The sequence below is a fragment of the Temnothorax longispinosus genome, chromosome 3 (assembly GCF_030848805.1).
Source record: "Temnothorax longispinosus isolate EJ_2023e chromosome 3, Tlon_JGU_v1, whole genome shotgun sequence".
NCBI classification, from domain to species: domain Eukaryota; kingdom Metazoa; phylum Arthropoda; class Insecta; order Hymenoptera; family Formicidae; genus Temnothorax; species Temnothorax longispinosus.
The window spans coordinates 9,717,559-9,730,048 of record NC_092360.1 but is presented as its reverse complement, the minus strand read 5'-3'; positions in this window follow the sequence as shown (position 1 = coordinate 9,730,048).

The following is a 12,490-nucleotide window of genomic DNA, read 5'->3' as shown; positions in this document are numbered from 1 at the left end:
TCGGTTTAATTTACCTTTCATCTTTTTCTAATTTTAAGAGTTAGATAAAGATAGAAAGTAAGTTAAACCGAGATTAAAGTTAATCTACGTTGGTAGAAATGGACATTAGAAAGAGACGAAGAGTGAGTTTAATCGAAGGTTACAGTTAATTGACGTTGGTGCATTAGTTCGGTAGTGCAGCAATAGAAAAAAGACCTATACATATAATTTAAAATTTAAAATTTAAAATCTTTAAATATCCTTTGATATATGTGACCTGTTCTTATCTGATTACATTCGATAGAAACAGATCAACCTATAGAGGCCCACCACCACCCCGCCGATTTTGATCGGCGGTCCTCTTTTATTTACAAAACGTTTTTTTTACATTATTATTTATTTCATTTCTCTTACAATTTACTTTACAATATACATATACAACATTATAAAATTGAAAATATAATAGATATACAATAATTTTATATACAATATTTCTTTTTGACATGAAATTACATATGCAACATTCGATAATGCGTACAATAACACGAAATTCTCACAATGTAAAACATGTAATTGTTATATATGTATTTTTTTCTTATTAATATATATAATATATATATATATATATATATATATACACTGAGAAAAAAATGTTCTGGATTTTAGTAAATATTAGTTTGCATACAACTGACTCCATTTATTAAAATAAAGAAAATGTTCCTTCTTATTAGTATATTTTTTTCTCAGTGAATACACATGTACTAATAAAAAGAAAAATTTTCTTTATTTTAGTAAATGGAGTCACAATTGTATGCAAACTAATATTTACTAAAATCCAGAACATTTTTTTCTTAGTGTACAATTACATAATATTTACAATAAATTACGATGTAATATAATGTCTGTAAGAGTTGGTTTAGTAGTACTTAATATACTGTTTAAAAGTTATTATTATTAATAATTTTATGATTAATTTATATAATTATATTTATTATTATTATATTATTATTATATTATATTATTATATTATTATTATGTTATTATTTTTATTTTGTCCCTGCCTACCCGAATCTCTACTTAAGTACCTACCTACCCGTATTTCGATCTATAAATAATCTTACTTATCCATTTTCCTATCCTACCCTACCTATAACAACCTATAACAACCTAAATACAACATATCTTTAATTATTTAAGATCGCGACACGACTTATAAGGAGCCTGATTTGCTGATTATTCCAGCAAATTGAAACGAGATACTTCTCAAGTGACAGGATCACTTGAGATGTGGAAGATTGAAATTTAATTAGGGTCTTTCCGATCTCGCATATTCGCGAGAAAATACAGAGAACTAGCCCTATTTTAGGCTACTAAACAGATAGATATATCAAACCACTTTGCACGTTACCTTATGTATTCTACCATTGTGGTCAATGTTGACCACTTACCTTATTGTATTCAGTCTTCTTTCTTCGGGCCAGATTGAATCTTTTGTCATTTCTGGCTATCTGATTGTATTTCCACCAAATGCCAATAGAAAGAAGAAAAACTCTTTCCCATTGTCGGATTATTATCATTGCCGACAAATAGCATTACGTTCGATTCGAATTATATGTAAACATCGGTCGTATAAAAAAAAACACGAAAAGATAATTAATTTAAATTAAATATTGATCTATAAAAATTGACTACACAACAATGGTCAAACAGAATTTCACTAATCCGTTACTTGCTTGAGAATATTGATTGACCGTCTTTGTGACTCGTTCATTTAATTTGGAATTGTAATCAAGTAAGTATAGACAAAATTTTACTTCGCGCGTTATATGAATATTAATCTCAATTATATCCCACAAAAAATTGAATTCGTAATGTGGACAAAATAAAAAAATTAATAATGAAAAATTTCTCGATACAAAACCCGACCGCGAAAACCGACTGCAAAAATACGAAGATGCGTGATTGTGCATGTTGTTCATGCGATTCGCATCTTGAAAGTGTATCAAGTAAGATATACAGAATAAATAACGTGGGATCCGGAAAAAACTTCCCACACGATTGGTATTATAATTATAATACCAATATAATTGGATATTGTAATATTCAATAACCGCGTTGTTATATATAATTGTACAATATATGCAAATCTTTATAAACTTTATAAACTTACATATCGATATCTCGTTATATTTTTCATTTTCCAAAATTATTTTTAATATAATATATTGGTTATATGTATTATTGCAAAATTAAATATTTGGACTATAATTGTACTGTCTACTCTAAAATAATTTAAACAACTTTAGTGTTTTTCGACGGAATATTTAGGATCTCACGTCATTACTCGACTTTATCTAGTATAAAGCCAATTTCTCAATCAAAAATAGATGGATAGATTACAAAAAATTAGGGTAAAATTGATACCTTGTTAAAATAAATTCTTTTTAATTAATAAACATTATCACGTTTTTTATAAAATAAATTGTAATATTTGTATGAAACGCGGCAGTTCATCAACATAATTTGATTTAATGATGATGCGAAGTGTGCGAGTATTTCCTCAAGCACAATACATCGATAAACAACACCAAGATTAAATATTTGCTCTAATCAGTTTTTAACCCATCCATTTTAAGGCAACGGATCTACAAGATGGTCGAGATGTAATATTTTTTATACTATAATTTATTATGATAATTTGATATATGTACCGAGACATTTGCTCTATATTTGATTAATCATAGATACGTTGCCTCAATAAAAAAAATTTCTGACTCACCAATCCGATGCGCAACGGGCGGAGTTATACAGCCACGTAGCTACGATGATACTGCAACATACAAACATAAGATTCAAATTAAAGAAGCGTTCAAAATAATTAACAATTTAAAAGATAATTCTTATTCATCTCTAATTCGTCTTTCAATGAGATATTTAGTAATACAAATACAATTATCTATTTTCCGAAAAAAATCTTTACAAAAATAAACTTTTATAAAAATTTGGATAATTTATCTTTCTTTAATTATTTTCTATCTTATCAAGAGAGATGAAATAATCTGAATAATTGGAAAAGAATTATTATGCAGATAAGAGATGATACTCACCCCAAGGTTGCTCCGCCGGGGCCCGATGTCTCTCTCAGACTTCCTCCTCCTCTCAGGACGTCAGACCTCCTCCTCTCACCGCACAGGACACTCGCGAGAAACACTCGCGGATAATAAACTACAATCCGCGCGCGGACTAATTTCGATAAAAGTCTTTCTCGCGCGATACTGTACGGCACTCCCGTTTAAATAAAAATTCCTTTAGTCCGATTACTTGAACGGCACTCCCGAAGCAAACGCGACGAACCGGCTGCGGTTCGTTTATTCAGTTAAATCGGCGGACGGAGGGTACGTTAGCTTCCCGTCTTTGGATTTTTATCCAAGCAGAACGAAAGTTTTGCTTGGGTAAAATCCTCTTACTGGGTACTGGGCCTCCTCACCTTGCCAAGGTCGTACCCATGAGAAGGAAGTGCTATATGTAATATACAGCACCGATTCATTCCGCGTTCATCACCGCGTTACACTTGGCGACGAAATGTTTCAAGGTGTCGGCGATACTTACTTAGCGCGATACTACGCGAGTTTAAGGAGACGCGGGTAAAGACACGCAGTTAATCAATGATACGCTGTTGAAATTAAATATCGCACGCGTAGTACGCATCAAACTCGAAAATCTCGCGGAAATAAAACTGCGTTATTAATTTGCATGACGAATAATCACGCCGGCCGCTAACTTACGCGACGCGAAATATATACGGAGATAATTATGAAGCACTCACGAACGATGTATCACGACGTTCCGTTACTCGAATTACTCGATACGACAATATCTCAGCCCTCTTTTTCCCTACGGAGGGAATCGGAGGTAAATCACACGACAATTTCGGCACCGCGTTCAAAGCACGAAGCACGACACGAGATAAACGAGTGTGCTACTTATATTCGAGAGTCCAAACACGGCGGGACGAGCAACACGATTGTCGCCCGCGAATGTCACAACGAAACTGCAAATCACAATTGTCTATTATATGCGTACCTTCGCCTCGACGTCTCTCCGCCTCGAGCGAGCGATTCGCGCGATACATTCATTCCGGCAAACCACTTAAAACACTTGCGAATGGCCGGTTGAAAACGTACGGCACGCACTCGTCGCACTCGCCTAGTCGATTATTCCCGCGGCCGGCTGAACGAGGAGCAGGAGTGCCAATCGTAGAAATAAACGCGTTCCGAATAATCCGGAGCACGGAGCACGACGACGGGACGGGCGCGCGGGAGCACGAACACTTCTCACCTGTGCAAAATCCATCGAGAGAATGATAACCGAGTGACTTCCGCAGGTAACAATTCTCCGAGCATTGACGGAAACGAGTGGCAAGGCTCGCTCACCGGCAAAAACAATCCGCATAGCGACTTTGAACGTACGTACAATACGCTGTTTCCAAGTTCAACGGTCGCGCCTAGTATGGCCTCTGGTATGCCGCTGCCTGCGTCGCGCCGCCGATTCGGCGGCTCGGAGCGGCGGAACGTGATTGGCCGGATCCGGGGGCTCGACTCGCGAGCCAATCGCGTTCGACGGCTCACCTGGCTCACCTGACTGTGCGTCGGCAGCGACGCGCGCAAGCGGCGGCAGCGGCGCAAGTGTTGGCAAGTGTGACACGTTCAACGGTCTGTGCGAGGTGCAAGACGTCGTTGTCGCTCGCGCAATTCTTCTTTCTCGCGAACGAAAAGAAATCTGGTTACGGAGCGTTGCAAAGTGAACGTACGCCGAATATTCCGTTCCTTCTTGTGTCGAGTGCAACGAGTGGGATGCCGTCGTTGGACGAAGTAAACGACGAACGCCGTGCTGGACGCCGTGCGCATCAACCTCTCCCGGCTGTGATTTGGCGAGTCTCCTGCAGTGCTCCGTGATCGGTGAGTGAGTTTTACGTGAGATATCAAAATGTTTCGAAGCGCGATACATGTGAATCTTGATTGAACCGTTGTCCCGCGTGCCGCAGTGAAACGATAACCTCGAAATTCGCGTCTCCTGCCTTCGTTTCGATTTCTACTCCGAATAAGTGAATCGCACGGAAAGACGCTTTAATGAATCTAGCTCGAGTCACTCGTTAAACGCGAGAATTGATAATTATTTGAGTGATTGAAAAGAACGATCGCGCGCGTTTGGCATTCTCAATTTGTCGCAATCGCGAATGATCGCGAACGAGGATCGAGGGATTGCTTCGAAATGCGTATGAACATCGAGAGTGCGAGCAAGCTCAAGTGTGCGAATTCAATTTCGTTTTTCGTTAAAGAACTAGGTACGTAATTTGTTCGTTCACGTAATTTGTCACGTAAATGTGTCAAATTTATTTGACAAGTGTGCTTCTTATTTATTTCTCGTAACCTCTACTTTGCAGAAAATTTACGTTGAACTGTATCATTTTTTTTTCTTTTTTTATTTTTTATTTTTTCGCGATTGTTCTCGCAACGCGGTGATCGCGCATACCATAAAAGACGTTGAACTGTCGCCGCCAAGATACTTAAAAATTGTAAAACATTCTCTGTTGCTTGTTCCTCAAATATATTATACTCGTTTTGCTTATTGCATGCTTCGTATTTCAACTCCTATCTTGCAGATTTATTAGCAAGAAAAAGAAAAACGTTGTTAATTCGATCGGCGCTTTAAAATAGAATTATCGCTGCGAATTTTTTTCTGGTAGCTAATATACTCCACAGTCTCGACGAGACGTTAGCTGATAGAATTTAACATTAACTATAGACACTTATATGTATATTTTTAATAACATATATCAAATTTAATCTTTACATTTTTTTAATATCACGCATCAAGATAACTTGAATAAAATCAATCATAATAATTTATGAGTTGTCACAAAACATGATTCTCGCGCTGACAGTTACTCTCGCAGTACGAATTGAGCCAAGTGAGAGAACCAAGCAGCATCGCGATAAAGCGGCAGCAATTCAATCTTCTACATGCTTTCTTTAAGAGTGGATAAAAAATATTATATTTATATTACACTAACTTTCGCTCCGCTGCATCATTATACACGCGATTTTTTTATATGGCGAGAATGGCGAGAATTCGAATTTAATCGTCAAAGTCTAATAAAATTGCATGATATTAGTAAAGTATTTAAAGATAAAAGTTCAAAACACTGATCGTAGTGTGCTCATTTGAAAGAGAAGAATAATAAATATCAATATCCGATGAGACAAATTATATTCTAATGATTGAACGATGATGGTTGTTGATTGATATAGAGTATCATCTGTTTAACTTTCTTATATTTTTAATTAAAATATGTGAGATAATATATTTTTATTATATATAAAACACATTGTAGAACTTACTTTAGCTTTAGATGATCTATAATCGATCGTGTTAGAATTCAGAATAAAATTCTACTTTTAATTTTATATGTCGTGAAAAGTTACATTTGAAGAATCACAATATATGAGTAAAATTTATAGAATATATATTAAATAGACACGTACACGGGGCGTATATAAAGTTAGAAATGGAATTCTATCTTGAAATGTAACGTGATTTATAGATTGTCTAAAGTGAGCATAAAAGAACATCTACGACTCGATCTACGAGTATCATTATTCAGTTTCAATTCATCTCGCATCCACATACACAAAAGTGTTACACACAATATCGAGTTATCTCTATTTTGCTTCTGGCAAAAGCTTCACAAATTCATTTTATTTGAACACATAAACGTATTCCGTATGATTAATGTATACAATATAATAATATATATATTGTTTATAATCATAATAATGATATTATTAGATCTATCGGTATTTTAAATAGATATTCCGGAACAAAATCTTTTCAAGTGCAGTCTGTTGTATGTTACAAATATACATAAATGGATTATATGGTATGAATAGCGTACAAAAACAGCAATAACACGACATGTTTGGAGCAAGAAATCTAATCATTGCACTTATATTTATCAACGTTTACAAATTGCGCTGAAGCATGTACCGTATCTATTTAAGTATACAAACAGAGATAGAGAAAATAAACAAAGACGTTAACATTAATCAGATATTGCCAGTTAATTTTCAGATGGAGTAGTCGCAATACGAGTCCATCTTTTTTCCCCGTTTGTTTATTTTTCTATTTCTCTAATATATAGAGCGTAAACTGATTAACTACATTTAATCGCATGAGATTTGATTTCTCTCGCTTATCTTCGTTACAGATACGTGATACCAAATCTCAGGCCGCTGTTTGCTCGACACCCTGTAGAACGGCGCGCGCGGCTGCGCAGACCGCGGCGCCGGAGCCGCGCCGCGCCGCGCCGCGAAAATTGCGAAAGCGAGTCGCAGCTCTCGCGGCCGCGTAATGACGTCGCCGGCAGCAAGGGCACCTGGATTCCTAGTTCCTTACCTGGCACCTGCTGCCTACGATGCACCGCCGATGGAGGCCCGCAGGCGTGACAGCGACATATCAACCTGGCAACGTGCGTGCGCTCGCGGCCGCTGCGCGCTAACCTGTCACGCATACGAGTATTTTGACGCGGTACCTCGGCGTAGTACCCGTGCGTGTTCTCGTTGCCGGGACGAGCGGTACGGAAGTGAACGGCCGCGGGAATTCGGAAGCGCGACCGCGAGTGGAGAAGTGACGGTACGTGGCATCATCGGGACGATTCACCGGCGCGAATTCGAACGATCGGCCGTGCCCGATCCGATCCGCGTGCAATGAGTCCGGTCGTACGGCGGCTCGCGTCCTGCTCCTGCATCAACGTGCCGGCCAGGAGTTTTAAAGCGTAACGCGCCAAGGAGAGCCCCGGAGTGTCGGCGGACGTGGCGAGGGTGATTTTCGCACGAGAGACGACAGACGAGACGGCAAAAGGCAGCTTCATCGGGATTCATCGGGTAAGTCCACCATTCACGTACATACCAGTGTATTTCTTAACGTTTATTTTTATAACGCGTTTGCGGTTGATGCATCCGCGTGTATCTTGTGCGAGAGCACGTTACATAAAGCGCGGTGGCGCGCGATTAAATGTGAGTCACGTTTGCGCAACCTGACGCTGCATCGGCTGCATCGCCGGCGTGAAGTCACGTCCCTCGATTCTCCAATCTGGCCGAAATTTCGATGAACGGGCGCGTGGCTCTCGTCCGACGATTCCGTAAACAGGAATCGCATATATCTCATACTTTCCAATATGCAATGCAAACACGAAACTGATCGAACCGTTCCTTCTCTGCTTTTTCCCTTCGAGAAAATGTGCGCTTCCGCGACACGGAAGACAATGGCTGTACAGTAGAAAATGGTACGGTAGAAAAAGCTGCTTTACAACTGTTGTAAAATTCGTGAATTTGATTGGTGTATACTTTTAGCTTCGGCCAAAATTAAAAGCATACACCAAGCAGATTTATAAATTTTACAACAGTTGCAAAGCATTTTTTTTCTGCTGAGCGCAGCCATAGGTAGTAATTGGCTCAAAAATGATATTTTTTAAATAATAAATAATAAAGAAACAAGAAGTCTAAAAAAGCAGCTTTGCCTGTGTGTTTACTGGCATATCGCTTTTTCTCTAAGCGAAAATCAGTGATGGACATTTCATTTTCTCTTTGAAAAATTGAACATTTGACAAACGTGAAAGATAATTGTAAAAATTTGCTATTATTTAATAAAATAACGTTTTGTTATTAAAATGACTCGAAAGCAAAAATTTTAGAAATACATATTTTCCACTGATTTGCCAGAATACCACTTTTTATCTAATTGTAAGCAAAAGTCAGTGACGGACACTCTATATATTCTTCTTTTGAAAAAATAAACGTTTATGATGGACACGGAAAATACCCAGTAGAACAGGAATTCACAATGAAATGAAAATGACGTAAAAATGATGGCATGATAACCTAAAAATCGTCATTTTGCTGTCATTTTGACATCATTGTGACTTGTTGTTTTACCTGGGAATGACAACAATTTGCTATTATTACAAAAAAAAATGACACTTTCTTGTTCAAATGACAATCGGAAGCAAGGATTATTAAAAAATCAGCTTTCCATTCGTAGTATTACGCTTTCTCTCTAGCGAATATCGGTGATTGACAAGCTGCGCACACACATAGACAAATGCTCGGTCTTATCCCCGTTTACGAGCTGGTCTTTAGGTAAGAGTAATTAGTTTCGCAACTTCGAAAACTGTTCGACCGCTTGCGCTGCTTCCATCGATTCCCAGGAATTAATTAAGGTACATCTCCGTATTTGATCGCGATAACGGATATCATTGGCTGTGCGCCTCGTCACACGTTCCGATTCACGTGCTGCAATTATCGTGATGTTCGCGAGTACAATCACATCGTTTACGATTCAGTAAGACACTTTACGAAAAGTACGGTTTATAATAAATATTAATAGATGCAATTATTTGCACGGAAACGAATTCGCGAGTTCGAGATGATTGAAATTGTTTTATTTTCTTAACACAGCGCGTCGTTTAGATTCATCACGCATTAATTGCTTTTATATAGAAATTCCGCTGTTATTACGCTGAGATTACGGTTTCGTCGCGTTGGACTCGTGGATCAAGTGATTTCACCTCGACGGTCGCGCTTTTCGGACTTTATCGCGGAAAATATATATTGCAGCGATTCAACAAGATCGCGACTCTCCCCCTTCCCCCTTTCACCTGACATAGAATACAATCCTGCCGAAACACACAAAATGCATTTGCTGGTTTTAACGCAGTTACTGTTGATAATGCACTCGCTCGCATACCACAGACTCGATTTCGCCATTAGTATATTTCGCGAAGCGATGAGTAAAAGGTGTTCCATGCTAGGATTTCGGTATGCGATCGTTGCAAACGAGACGACAAACGTATACAGATATATAGAACGAGCCGTTAATTGCAAGACGCTGAAGAACGTGAAATAAGAATTGCACCACAAAATTCCTAAGCCGATCGCGTTTGCACCCATCGCGCGAGCCGAAGGATAGTTTATTGGGTCGGGGAACCGCGAAGCTTCGAGGCGCAGGTGATGTAATCGTCACGCAGGTGGATCTCGGCGCGTAAGAAAACGTACGCGTACTTATACGCACCGCTTAAATTACACGACCGGAGGGAAGCTGGGATGGCTTGATTGCTCGCGGTCATGCGCGCACGCCACGTCGTAAAATGCAAACAATGCTCCTCCTTCGTCATTCCTCGTAACAATCGCGTCTGTTATCGCCTTTCTCCTCCCACTTTGTCCGATTCCTTTGATTTCCGGTCTTCACTGGGAACATGCACATTCTTGTATTTGCGTTTTTACTGAGAATCCACCATGTTACTTTACTTTTCATTTCGTTTATTGTCTCGCGTTAACGACCTATATGTCGGTCGTTAAAGTTGAAAGCAAATCGCGATGTCTTTGTACAACTTGAAATATTGTATTTCACGCGCAAATCTCAAAACTTTGTCCTTGATCTTCGATAACACAACGAAGGATAATGGTAGCCATTGGAATGCTTGTAGTAGGAATGGATTGAATGTTTTATTTGCAAAATGTAGCCAAGAGAGGTTTATAAGGAATGTATGGTGGGTTGTTGATTCACGGTAAGTTCTTTCTCAAGATGTATTTTACATAAAAGTATTGTATGAAAAATTCATTATATATATATAGATATCTATATACATATTTTTTATTATACATATAGAAAAAAAATACGAAAACGAAGAGGTAAGAAATTATTCGATTTAATCGTGTTAATTAGGAAGATTTGTATTAATAGCAATTGCTGGTGATATTTACAGTCGAGAATAAACTAAAATAATTAGAAAATAATAGAAAATAAAAATTGGTTTGTTTTAGAAAAATTAAAATTGATAAATTTAAGAGTATATTAATACGAGCCGGTGAGCGAATATAGATATCCTTATGATACAATATTTCATGTAAATTGTATATTTTAATAATATTCGGTATTTTAATAACAGACAGTATTAATTATGATTTGTGTTTAAGTTTTCATTAGTTAAATATTGACTGTTAACAGTTAACTAAAATAATTATCAGATAGAATATTAATTATGTTTATATCTTTTTACTATTTTCCAACATTTATTTGTTTATCATGTAGCAAATAATAAAATTACCATTAATTATATTAATTTTATCTTTACTTTTTAATTTATATAATTAACAAAATAAAGAAAATTAGAGCTCGTTGATGAACATTCATATTCGTCTATTTGCCGGTAATTGACCAAATTATTGAAGTTATTTAAAGAATAAATATGCGCTGCGGTGAAATTCGCTTAATGTAAACGGGAAATTCTTCACGATGCTTCTTCGCCGTTGCCATATCTGTCTCTGCCACTTAACAATCGCGTGCCTATTGAGAAACTCTTACCTTGAGAGGACATTACCTGCCGTTCATCGGTGGTATGCATTCCCACACCTTCACCTTTATACTCTTATGATTTACCGTCTTTCTCAATGAGGTATACGCATACTCCTGAACGTCGCGCGTTCACCATTTGTGTCATTCATGAACGACTCGAGAAGGAAGACTAACACACATCACAAAATTTCTCTTATTAACATATGATTAACTCTTCTAGTGTCACGAAAAATTTTTAATGTTAACATACTTAAAAAAAAATTATTTAATTATGGGCTATTTTTAACGCACAGGATGTGTGTGCATGATATCCTGCGACCGGACATATACTTTAATAGCATATACCTATCATCAATTAGTATTGAAAATTCTAATAAGACAATCTTGAGGCCACAATAATTTTTTAATTACGACCAAAGCACAAAGTTCATCAACAATATTGCGTAGAATTTACGTGCTCAGCCTCGTAACTACACGCTTACACGCGTACCTATCTGTCAACGTAATCTAGAATGATGTAATCATCAACCGCGTACTACGCTGAACGTGTTGGATCTTTACCACAATCTCGAGATGGCAATACAAGGTCTCGTTATGTGTGGCTGTTCTATCCTAACAACCCATGTATCCACCCAAGATCAAACAGGCTTCGATTATCGTCTACTCCGATCTCCGCAGAATTCCTTTAACGTAAAAACTTTGATATCCATGCAAAGACTTTAAAAATTCACTCTTACAAGACCAGTTTTTCGCCTAGAAAAATAGAAAGTTCTGAGGAAATAGGAATTTTAAACTACCCGAAGAATTGATAGAAGATCGTCGAAAAAAAAAAACGATACAAACATTACTGCGCGTAAAGATGCAAGATCGAATGACATAAATATTCTGTCTTTTATTTCTCTTTAAAAATTGCTACAAGCTTCTCGAACAATTAAAATTTTGTTAGATTCAAAATTAAAAGTTCTCGTTACATGCTTAAAGTACTTTGGCGAGCAAATACGAGCAGCAAACTGATTATTGATCGCGTTGACGAGCCATTCAAATCCCAAGCTTTAGTGATTCCACACTATTAATTATTCAAATTGAACGGCGTACTTAC